A 12,334-nucleotide genomic window follows, 5' to 3' on the forward strand; every position below is an offset into this window, starting at 1 on the left:
GCAGATGCTTAGCAATTGAGCTACCCAGGCTCCCCTGGAAGTTAGCTTTTTATATTCTTGGAAAATGGGATTTTGTACATTTATGTCCTTTTTCTGTCCCCTTGTGGATATTTTCCCTCTTGAAACACACCCAACCCCTGCTCCACAGTTGTCCAGTAAAAGAAAGGGATCTGAGTGCCATCCCCAAAGTTCACTTGCGTTTAAAGGAGAAACAATCCTGGGAAGCTGTTTTACACAAAAGAGTAGATTGCTCAGTTGTAGAAACTCAGGTATTATAAGAAAAAGGGAGGGAGAGATATTCCTTACTAGAAGGGGGACCTGCTCAGCGTTTCTAAATTCACATTGGTAGATTGTTGAACTGTTGTAGGCTGAGTGTTAAAATCACATCTTTCCCTCCGTTTTCTTACAGAGACAATGATGGTTCTTCCAAGATTGTCTGTGAAAGGCTAGGCACCTGCAAAACCACACATTTGACCTGAGCCATCACCCAAGTAGAATGTAATCCGCTCTCAGATCATAGGAGAAAAAAGAGAGAGAGAGAGAATCCCAAGAAGAAACACTCACGTCAGGATTTTCATCAAATTTAGTGCACGTCTCACCATTTATCTTCATTTGCGGTAATTTTTTAAATAAACACTAATGTCGAATTGCCCTGCGTTACAACGAGCAACTCAATTATCAGAAAACCACGAGTCTCCAACGTTTGTTCTAATTACTAAAGCAGAAGAGCGGACAGAGTTTAGAAAATTTTCAACAAGGCTTAAACAAGAGAGATTTTCCACTTTTTTTCTAATCAGGTCAACATAGATACCACTTTCCCTACAACCTTGTAGGCAGTTGGTATTTTTCAGAGATATCATTTGGTTCTTTATAGAAGGCTTAAAGTTGGAGGTCCATAAAAACGATAATCAACTTTTATGTGTGCCTTCTATAGGCCAGAAACTGTGCTAAATGAACAGTATCTAATTTAATCCTCCTAATAAGCCCTGTGAAGTCAATACTACTGACTATTCTCACTCCAAGGGGGGGCAAAGCAGATGCTTCGAGAGTTGAACTCAGTTTTCCAAGTTCATACAGCTCGTATATGATGGAATCAGGACTTGAGCTCAGTCTAATGCCAGGTTGGACCCTCAGTGGCAGCTACTGTAGTTTTTTTGACCGTCACCTGCTTCCCTCCCCCACCCCCGCCCCCATCTCATTCCCATTTAGGGATAATCAGCCATACCTAAATGACAGTGGCCAGGCAGGAAGGGTGGCTACTGGGTTTAATTATTTATATCCAGGGGGAAGAGTCGCCTCGCCCCATACATTCTGCTTCAGCTCTTGCCCTGCCAGGGGAGTAGCCATCCTTCAAACCATCAGTGTTAATTGCTGGTGAGGGATGAATTAGGCGGCAGGGGTCACACACAGTTTACTAGTCATGCATATTTCTTTCAGAATACCTAAGTACCATTCCCTTGGAGATGAGAAGAAATGATGGGAGGGATGTTAAAAGGGACTCCCAGAAATATTTCTGGACCAGTCATGATCACTAGCCCTTAGGATACTCTTGGAGTCATTTTACTGGTTCTTGAAATGAGTGCACTTGCCCTAGGATGGCTTGGCCCCTCCCAGTAATCAGAAGCTCCCAGGATGGGTCAAAGATTACTTTATTTGCTATAATTCTGCAAGTTGAATGTATCTCTCAGCCATTTCCTGTGAATGCTATTATGGGGCAGGCACAGGGGGATGACTATGGGACAGAAACATATCAGGTGAGAGGGATCCTATGCTTTTGTATGAAGGAGAAGCCCATTCTCCTTGGTGATGGGAGTTTCCCTTCTGCTCTGACTCCTGCCCAGCCGGGATCAGTGGGGAGCCTCCTCCTTTGGGCGATAGGTCTCTTCTTTCTAAATCCTCTTTTTTTGGGCCAAAAAGCAAGACTACCCTTCTTTTCATCTTTCAGCTTTTTCATCCTGGCCAACGACACTCAAACACCCTCGCCCCCAATTTGGGCTGCTAGACTATGCCAAGAGGCCACATACTGGGTATATTACCTCAGGCCCAGTGTTTGGACTTCACTGAACCTTAATTGTAACATCTGAGAAGGGTTGGGGAGGCGGATGTTGTGAGGATTCATTAAGACAATGTTAAATTTTTATCACGGAGTCAAGGAAGATCTCTTGTTAGGAATGTGTTCAATCTTACCAGGATAGAGGGCAAAATAGCATTTTACATATATTTTTTTAATAAAGTATTTCTTTTTTAAAAATTATTTATTTGACAGAGAGACAGAGCAGGAATACAAGCAGGGGGAGTGGGAGAGGGAGAAGAAGGCTTCCTGCTGAGCAGGGAGCCCAATGTGGGCCTCCATCCCAAGACCCTAAGATCATGATCTGAGTGGAAAAAAGACGCTTTAAGGACTGAGCCACCCAGGTTCCCTGCAAAACAGCATTTTTTTTAAAAGATTTTATTTATTAATTTGACAGACAGAGATCACAAGTAGGCAGAGAAGCAGGCAGAGAGAGAGGGAGAAGCAGGCTCCCCGCTGAGCAGGGAGCCCGATGCGGGGCTCCATCCCAGGACCCTGGGATCATGACCTGAGCCGAAGGCAGAGGCTTTAACCCACCGAGCCACCCAGGCACCCCGGAAAACAGCCTTTTAAACAATATTTTTATTTTTATTTTATACATATATATGTAAACATAGAATTGAATGTATACATATAAATATAATTTGTAAACACATTTGATATACATTTATGTTTATCCTAGGATGCAACACTGCCCTCCTGAGCAGCGCAAGAGGGTGGGTTTTTACAGAGAATCACCAAACAGCTTGACCCAACTGAAGGGCCAGCCTTGCGCTGCTGCTTAAGAGAAAGCCTTGAGTTGGGAAAGGTTTGACAAATACTGAGAAAAACCAGTCAATTAATATGTTAAAAACACTACCCAACCACAGTATGAACCATTTAGACATATGGCTTTAATTTTGACTTTAGTCTCCAAAGCCTAGGGGTCCCTGGGGAAAGGGGGCAGAGGGAGAGACAGGACCAGCTTCTCTGTGGGCCAGGTTTCTGGGGTTGCTCCCAGCCCTGCCCCCAGAGGGAATGCCCCCACCCAGAGCTTTGCTCCCAGAAGGGCCCCTCCCCCAGAAAGCCCCTTCCCAAAGGGCCCTGCCCTTTGGCCACACCCTCAGAGGTCCCATTATCCACCCCCAACCCCCTCACACCCCCCTACCCCCGCCAAGCACCGCCCTCAGAAGGGTTCTAAGGTGAAGTCAGTGTGCTTCTCTCTCACTGTCTAGGAATTACTCAGTTTTATTTTTTTACTTTGTGTTTTTTGAGCGAAGTGGGTGGTGTAAGGACCTATTTTATATTTTTATATTTTAGCCAGAGGCTTCCATTGAGGTTACACAATAACCTTGTTGTTTAACCCTTAAGCTGTCCCTGCTCCCCTTCTCCCAGGGGACTTACTTAAAAACAAGTCCCGGAAATCAACCTCAGGTAACAAAGCCCAAATACAAGGGTGGGTCAGGCCAGGTAAGACATCTGATCAGTGGAGGGTTGCATACTGTCTCCCTAGCTACCAAGGAGTATGGGTCCCGCCCCTTTGTGAGTCTTTTGGGCGCCAATCCTAACCAAGGTGATAGGCTAGGTCAAATATCTACTAAAAAGGTAAGTTGTAATTCAATTGGTCACCTAGCATCACTGTGCAGCTTTCTCTGTGTGTTACAATTTCATTGGCCACCTGTGCATGACCAGGCCCAACCACATGGCCTATGTCCTTAAAAGCTAGTCCGTAGGAGGAGAGAGGGGTTGACTTCTCTGTAAGAAAAGCGGCCCTGGCTGGTCAGTTTGATTCTTGATGCTTGGTGCGAAATAAAGCTTTGTTTGACCTTCGCTTTGTATCAGTCTCGCTCTTTTAATCATGGACCCATTATTGGGGCATAACAGGTGGGACAGTGGAGCACGTACATAGCGGAGGGGACAGCCCACTGTGGGTATCCACCATTCCTTGCCTCCTCATTTGCATGTATGTACTGCTCGCCCTGCCCGGTGAGCACAGCATGGAAATGGACACCTCGTGAGTGGTGGTCAACGAGACTCGCTGACCACGTGACGTCTATGACCGAGTCAACCGGAGCTCGCCTTCCCTACAGACCAGAGCTTGCTCTGAGCACCGGCAGGAGGCGGGGGCCTCTTGTGAGCAGCCCAGAACCCTGTCTTGTCCTTTCTCACTCATGTCAACTCCCTGTGTTAGCCAAGCCTTGGAAGTGGTGACTTAGGAGGGAAGGGAAAGAAAAGGCAGCCCCCGGCTCCTGATCCTGTCAAGTTCCTTACTCATCAGGAAGCCGAGGGAGGGCAGGGTCGGTGGAACAGGTGTGAGTCCCCAGGTGAGGTAAAGATGGCAGAGCTGGTCTTGTGCAGGATTTCCACGGTTCTGATAAGAAGAGGGCACGTGGGTGTGCCCCAGCTGTGGAATCCCTGCGTGAATTATTTAACACTGACATTGCACCCTGCGAAGATGAATGGCAAGAATCATGCCCATAATCACACATTTAAAATTTTTATTTGCTTGGAATGACATTAAATGCAAATAGAAAACAGCAGCCATGCCCCTTCAGAAGACAGACCATGGAGGAAATGAGCTTTCTATTTTAGTACCTTTAACAAACACTTCCTCCCTGTTTTTTGCCCAAAGGGCCCTATATCTTCATTTTGCATGGGGCTTGTAAATTATGTAGCCAGCCCTGGGGACAGCTGTGCAGTGTCTCAATGACCCAGTGCGGGGAATGGCAGGAGCCTCCTCCTTGATACAGTAGTATTACACAAGCCCCTGAAGCTGAAACAGAACTTCAGGATAAAGTCTGGGGGGGAGGTCCTCAAATTTCTGAGTCATGGGCTGTTGTAAACAAAATATCAACAGCTGGGTGGCTTAGGCAACATACAATTTATTTCCTCATGGTTCTGGGCGCTGGAAGTCCAAGATCAAGGTGGCAGTAGGGTTCGATTCTTCAAACGTCTCTCCTTGGCTTGCAGATAGCTGTGTTCTCCACTCTGTCTTCAAACGATTGTCCTTCAGTCTGTACTGTCTGTGTCCTAATCTCTTCTTCCTGTAAGCACAACAGTCCTGTTGGCTTGATGCCCACCCCCAGTGAGCTCGTTTTCCCTTTATCACCTCTTTAAAAATCCTGTCTCTGAATACTGCCACATTCTGAGATGCTGGGTGTTAGGACGTCAATGTAGGAATCTGGGGGCATCCAACTAAGCCCATAACAATAGTCAAAACTGGATCCGAAACTGAAATTTAGACACATTTTTTAAAATGCTAAAAGTATATATATATATATATATATATATATATATATTTTTGTGGTAGGCCTGAGATGGTTGGTAGGCTGAGATGTATTTGTAACCTTTGAGGGAAACATCCTTTGGAATGATCAAAGAGAGCTTCTATGTAATTCCATACATCCACAATTAAACCCCAGAGCTTTCTAATTTGGAATTTGGCTGTTTTGTGCTTGGTGGCAACCAAAACCAGCCTAGGGCTTTTCTTTTGTTTTGACAGAAAAGTAGGAGGCAGAGGACTTGAGCATTTAGACATCTTGCTGCTCTTTGGTTTAATCATACTCTACTGAGTTGCCCGAAACTAATTAAGCTCTTGGCTCTGTAGAGGAGAGATGATGTTCATTACATGTCATTGGCCACATTGTTCCTTTTTTTTAATTGTTGTTAACATTTGTGTTATTTTTTCAGTATAAGAGGCAAGCTTTATCTTAGTTTGGGCTGATGTAACAAGAGCACCATAAACTAGGTGCTTTAAAGACATACTTATTTCTCTCAGTTCTGGAAGCTGGGAAGTCTACGATCAAGACCCTGGAAGATTCCGTGTCTGTTCAAGTGCCCACTTCCTGGGTCACAGATGACCATCTTCTCCCTATAACCTCCAAGGTGGAGGAGGCGAGGGATCTCTGTGGGGTCTCTCTTATGGAGACACTAATCTCGCCCATGAGGACTCCACCCTCATGACCTAAACATCTCCCAAGGACCCCATCTCCTAGTTATGTCCCTTTGGACATTGAGTTTTTCAACTTATGAATCCTGGAGGGATACACTGTCTACAGTGAGCTTCGTCAAACATCTTTTATGTTCAAGGCACTGTTTTTTTGGCAAAATTAATCATTTCCTACACATCCTTTGAAGCAAGAGTATTTCTGCACTTTGCCTTCCTTTAGAACCTTTCTCTAGAGAGGATCCTAAAAAGTTCAGAAAAGACGCAGAAGAAACCTGCTGGTTAGCTCGTTTTTCACAGTAGAGCAGAATTCATTTTGAAGTAGGTTAATCTTAGAAATCCAGGCAAAGACACTTCGCTTGAAAATCATCTCAAATGATCAGTTTTATTAGTATGAGTAATAGTAACTATAAGATCAATAGAACAACTTTTTGTTCTACTGTGGGCCTACTGTGTGCTGGGTACCTCAGAGCACCTGAGTCAAACCATCTCGTGATCCTTTCAACAGCCCACTGAGGGTCACACTGTCTTCTCCTCCACGTTATGGATGAGCCTTAAGTCTGGGCCAGAAATGACACAACTTTCCCAAAGCCATATTGCTACTGAGGGGCCAGCTGGGATCTACGCCCACTCTGGTGCCAGAGCCTGTGATTGCAAACGTGGACTGCACTAGCTGTTCAGAACAAAGGACTGTTCATGGAGGTGACACAGCTAACCCATGAGACCCACCACCCTTTTCCCTAAGGTCATCCCGGTACAGCCTGCAGTGATGGCCCGAGTTAAGCATTCGAACTTGGTGCTGCAGAGGGCGTGTTTTAGGGACAAGATTGGTGTTAAGGGGGTCTAATGAAGCCCAGAGGGAATGGAAGGAAACAGGACTTGGGGAAATATCTGGGTCCCTGGAGCAGTGATCTCCTTTTATTACTGTGCACCTCTCTTTCACAAAAATAAATAAATACATAAATACATACATACATACATACAAAAATATTTGCATACATACCACCAATTTAAGCAAATTTTTGATAAATTATAGACTCTACTACTCTACTAAATTATTATGCACATTATAAATGACATGCAAAAGCTAAACAGTTAAATGGATGACATGAAATATGAATAAAACTCATAATATTTTCTTCCAGCCCCTTACTGGACTATTTCTCAAACTCCCTTTGGAGAAGACTTTTTAAAGATTTGTTAATTTATTTATTGAGAGAGAGAGAGACAACACGTGTGTGCACATGTGAGTAGGGGGGTGGGGCAAAGGGAAAAGGAGAGAAGCAGACTCCCCATTGAGCACAGAGGCCTCACTAGGGCTCAATCCCATGACTCTGAGATCATGACTTGAGCCAAAATATTGAGTCAGACATTTAATCAACTGAGACACCCAGGTGCCCTGGAGAAGACTTTTTAAGAAAGAGATAGGACACTTGGATTTATAGCAATAATTCCTAGAATTAATCTTTAAAAGTGGGAAGATAGAAATGTGTTTTTTTAAATTTTTTTAAAGATTTTCTTTTTTTATTCATAAGAGATGGGAGGCAGAGGCAGAAGCAGGCTTCCCGCAGAGCAGGAAGTCTAGAGTGGGACTTGATCCCAGGACCTGGGATCGTGACCTGAGCTGGAGATAGACGCTGGAGATACTGATAAACCAAACTTTAGGGAAAAATACTGAACTTTACTGGGAAGATGAAGCAGAACAACAGCATATGGCAGCAACATGTGTTTTAGATAGCTGTTGGTCACCCAGAAGGCTTAAGGTGGAGAGAAAAACAAAAGGCTGTAGTGACCCAAAATTGTCCGAGTTGTTTAATTTGACCCAGGAACTTCCGGGTGACATAAAGATTTGTTTATTTATTACACGGACAGCGCCATGTGGGGACAGAGTGAGGGGGAATGAGAATTCCATACAAACGTGTGAGTGGCTCTTCTCCCATCTCCAGGGGGGAAGGAAGAGATTGGGTTTACTCCAGTAAGCATGGTGATGAGTTGGTGAGGTAGGTTGACTAGATGTCTGGACACCTGAAAAAGCCAGCTAAGGCTGGCTTCCTGGCCATCTTCTCAGTGTCTTATTGAAAGCTTGTCATGTGCAAGACTTTCTTTCAACAGGTTGCCAGGTGAATCAGACTACCGGCCGCCATGTGTCATTGCTCAGGTGGTCCATGACACAATGTCCTGCAACTAAGGGGATGCACTTAGCATTACAGACATCGTTCTGTCTTTGTTATTTTGAAATTTAGAAAATATCTTATTAATTTGTTCACTCCAAAGAGGCAATTTATTGCTTACTATGACAGTCTTTTGGTAGAGGACACAAAACTGCTTTCTTTGTTATGAAAATCAATGTGTTACACCAATTTTCTGAAAGATGGAAATAAAGTGCCTCCTTCCAGCTGGGTCAGGACATAAGTGTACCCTATGTATTGGTTTTTTCAATAGAGTCCATTTACAGAATGTACATGTCTCTCAATACAGAAGACATTTGCTCACATTTATGTGTAGAACATTCCCGAACCTGGTCCAGGTTGCGGATGAAACCGTCACTCTGACTGGCAAGGCATAACGAAGAAGAGTTTTCCTGTAAACAATATGTGGTCATGGAAGGAATCAGCACTGCAATTCGTGGCTGATTCCAAAAGCTCTAAGAGGTGGTAGATGCACAGGCAAAGTGGTGACTTTTGCAGAGGAAGCAGGCTGGGGAGAGATAGCAAAACAGAAGTTTGAGAGGGCCCTAAAATCTCCTCCTGTGGGATTATTGGCCATTGAGCTTGAGAAAGGCTATGGTGAAACTTGAAAGAGCATCAGATCAAACCCTTGGCCACTGGAGGTTGAAACTGACATGAGCAGCACTATCTCTATTCTTGACCCAAGGCCACAGGATGACAAGCTTTGCTTTTTCAATGTGGTCTCATGTCTCTATACTGCCCTATAAAGAAATTAATACAAATAAATGCTGAGAGTGTAAAGTGTAAGCAGAGCTCCCCTTGGCCATTTCCTAAGTTTTGTCCACTCCGAAGTGAGTATCACTTTGGTGAGTGCATTGCAGGAAATGGCCTTAATGATCAATGGCAGACCTCCACTCCAGAGTGACATAAAAAGCAATCTGCACCTCCTTCCTGATTTGTCTGTAATGAAACTTGCTTTCCTCAGGTCCCAGCATTCGAGGCAGATAAATATGTTCCCTTTCGTTGGCTCTTACTCATACTTCAGCAAGATTTCCCATGTGCTTTCCTTGGCTGGCTGGGAAACTGGACCACAATTTATGGCATCTTAGGGGACAGGCGCGTAGAATTCCAGTGGGATCCCGGAACAGAACCTAATTGGAGATTAGAGACCATTGCGGTGCGAAGCTTTTCTTTGAGATCGAAAGAGGTGCATGTTATGCAAATATTAGCAAGTGTAAGTTCACACTGTCTATTGAAAATTTATAGACTCATTATGGTCAAGAAGGCTGGAAGATAAGTAGATTTTGGGAAAGATGCAGGTAAATTCAGGGAGGTGGCAAATTACCCCAGGGAAAGTAGAATGGCTAAAGAGTATGGCCCAAACTTTTTAAAAAGATTTTATTCACTTATTTGACACACAGAGAGCCAGAAAGCACAAGTGGGGGGAATGGCAGAGGGAGAAGGAGAAGCAGGCTCCCCGCTGAGCAGGGAGGCAAATGTGTGGGACTCGATCCCAGGACCCTGGGATCATGACCTGAGCTGAAGGCAGACACTTAACCGACTGAGCCACCCAGGCGCCCCCTGGCTCCAACTTCCAAAGATGGTGTATGAGATACCTTTGGTGGGAAGGAATGAAGATCAGCAACTGTCCTTGATTCTGCTTCTCAGGAAGGCATTGTGATGTGGTGCCCAGGACTTTGGAGACAGACACACGCTTGGTGCCCTCCGGCTCTGCCGCAAAAGCAACACCTTCCAGAGGGCAGCTGCAGGCACCGGGTGGCGTCAGACCCGGGAGGGTCAGACCCGGGAGGCACTCAGCCACGTACCCATTCCACCATCCTGCTGGGTTTGGAAGAGCGCTATCAAAGTCCCTGCTGCTGAAGGACCATCCAGAGTGACATGTCCCATGGGGCACGCCGGCATTCCTTTACCCCTTCAGGTTATTGGCAGCAAGGCTGGACATTTTTTAAATTGCCTGGGAAAATGATAGCAAACGGCTCCAAAAAGGAGTTTCAAAACGCAGACTTCATACTATGTTTTGAGTACATTTCATTCATTTGGCAGGTACTGACAGGGTGCTTAAGTGCCAGGTGCTGCTGCATTAGAAACGGACTTGAGGAGTTAACAGGAGGGGGCTCCAGCCCTCAACCAGCACAAAGTCGATCAATGGATGCATGTGACAGACAGAGCACTGTGACGGGGAGTACTAGGTGCTCTCATAAGAAGGGTGTGCTAGTAGTTAAGGGAACACTCGGGGAGAGTTGTGAGAAATATGATGGATGCAGATGGCTCCAGGGGAAACCAGAGAACTGCTCAGATCCCTGCTTCTTAACAGCTCTAAGTGCCCGCTGCTTCAGAGTCGGGGCTGGGCAAGCAGGGAGCTGGGGTGGGCGCAGGGATGCCTGATTTCCGACCTCCAGCCCCTGCGCTGTTTCACCTGTCCCTTTAGGAGTACAATGACATAGGATTTCACCAACGGAGGATTTACCCCTGCATCCTGGTACTGGGAAAGCACGCGAGGTCTGCGGAGCTGAAAGCAAGAGTTGGTAGTTCCAGTAATGTGTGCAGGGTTTTAAAAAACTATATACGGGAAAATATCCGGTCTTATTTGCATGTGTTTGTATCATGCACAATTTTTAACTGCAATCCTCCTTTTACCTTCTTCCCTGTTGTTAAGACTCTCCTCTCCTCACCGCTGCCTTTGTCCCTATAATACCTGTTGACAGCCTGGTGCTCATCCATGAACTCATTCGCCTCTATCCACACACGCATGGGGCTCTGTCACTGTTTGACAAATATGGGCTCATTTTATCTACCTCTTGATCTAGTGCTTTCCGGTTAATAATCCCTCCTGCATAACGTCCTTCTGTTTTTATCTTCATTTTTTATAAAGAATGGCTGCTCACCTTTTATCAGGTGCCTTTATTTTTTTATCAAATGCATTTATTGCTATGGTCTTAAGAGTTTTTTTCACAGTTAATTTAGTGATGAGGTAAATCTTATTGATTTTCTGGTCTTGAGCTCCCTTTATTTTCCTGGAATGAATCCAAGTTGGTCTCAGGATATAGTCCTTTGATAGATGCCTGACTTCTGTTATTTGCTAACATTAGTTCAGTTTCTGTTAACTAATCTGTCCTAAGCCAGATTTGTTAATAGCTTCCCCGTTCCTCCCTCTCAGGTTTGGGTATTAAAATTGTGCTCAGCTTCATCAAGTGAATTGACTTATTATTGTTTAATTGCCTGTTGCCATTTAACAGTAGAATGACAGTTATCCAGCTGCAAACCTGTCTGATCTTGAAACTCATCTTCTGAATTTTCCATTCTTGAATCATTTGGATGATTTTTGTTTTCCTAGGAAATCATCGTTTCTTCTAGGTTATCAAATTGATTACTATAAAGTGCCTTGCAGTTTAGTGATTCTTTTATATTATGCATTTGCTTTTATATCTGTTCCCAATCCTTATCTGTTTTGCAACTCTCTCTCTCCCTCTCTCTGTCCCCTCCTCACTGAAACCCCCCCTTTTCCCCATCCCCTTCCTCTCTCTCCCCACTCTCCTCCCACACCCCATCTTCCCCCTCTCTTATCCTTAATAGGACATGTGAAGGTTTTTTTTTTTTTTTTTTTATTATTTCATTAGTCTTTCATAAAAACACTTTGAGTTTATTTGCCCCTCATATTTTTTATTAGCTTAAAAATTTATCTTTATTATAATTACTTCCTTTCTTTTGATTGAGCTGCCCCTTTCTGATGGGTTTAAATGAGTAGTTTCTTTTATTCAAAAAAATGTTTGAAATTGAAGACATTTGACACTAAAGTCTCCTTAGAGTATAACTTCTGGTGTCTTCTGTAAGTTTTGGTATGAAATAGTCTCCTTTCCATTGCTTTCAAGATTTTCTTCAGTCGTCTTATGATTTCTTCTTTGACTGAAGACTGTATTTCTTAACTTGTATGTAGTTTCAATTTTTTGTTACCAGGTTATCTAATTCTGATTCTACTGGATTGTGATCAAAGAACTGTTCTTTAAATCTTTAATTTGGAAGGCTTGTAAAGGTTTCCTTTGTTGCCTAGTATGCAATTAATCTTTACAAATATGGCTTTCCTTAAGTGTAAGAAAGAAATGCTTTCCGAGGGAAATAAGGATGTCTATTTTCTTTTTTTTTTTTAAAGAT

The 12,334-nt window shown here is 44.0% G+C and overlaps 1 long non-coding RNA gene across 1 annotated transcript; it reads right to left on the reverse strand.

The window, feature by feature from the left end:
• Nucleotides 1–4,912: 4,912 nt before the first annotated feature.
• On the reverse strand, nucleotides 4,913–8,782 carry LOC123394229. Its single transcript, XR_006608963.1, has 2 exons — nucleotides 8,490–8,782; nucleotides 4,913–5,094 (listed from the first exon to the last, which is right to left on the reverse strand). It is a non-coding gene; the product is annotated as an uncharacterized LOC123394229 (long non-coding RNA).
• Between the last annotated feature and the right edge of the window lie 3,552 nt (nucleotides 8,783–12,334).

This window comes from Mustela putorius, unplaced genomic scaffold, assembly GCF_011764305.1.
Source record: "Mustela putorius furo isolate JIRA1106 unplaced genomic scaffold, ASM1176430v1.1 tig00002057_pilon_pilon_pilon, whole genome shotgun sequence".
NCBI classification, from domain to species: domain Eukaryota; kingdom Metazoa; phylum Chordata; class Mammalia; order Carnivora; family Mustelidae; genus Mustela; species Mustela putorius.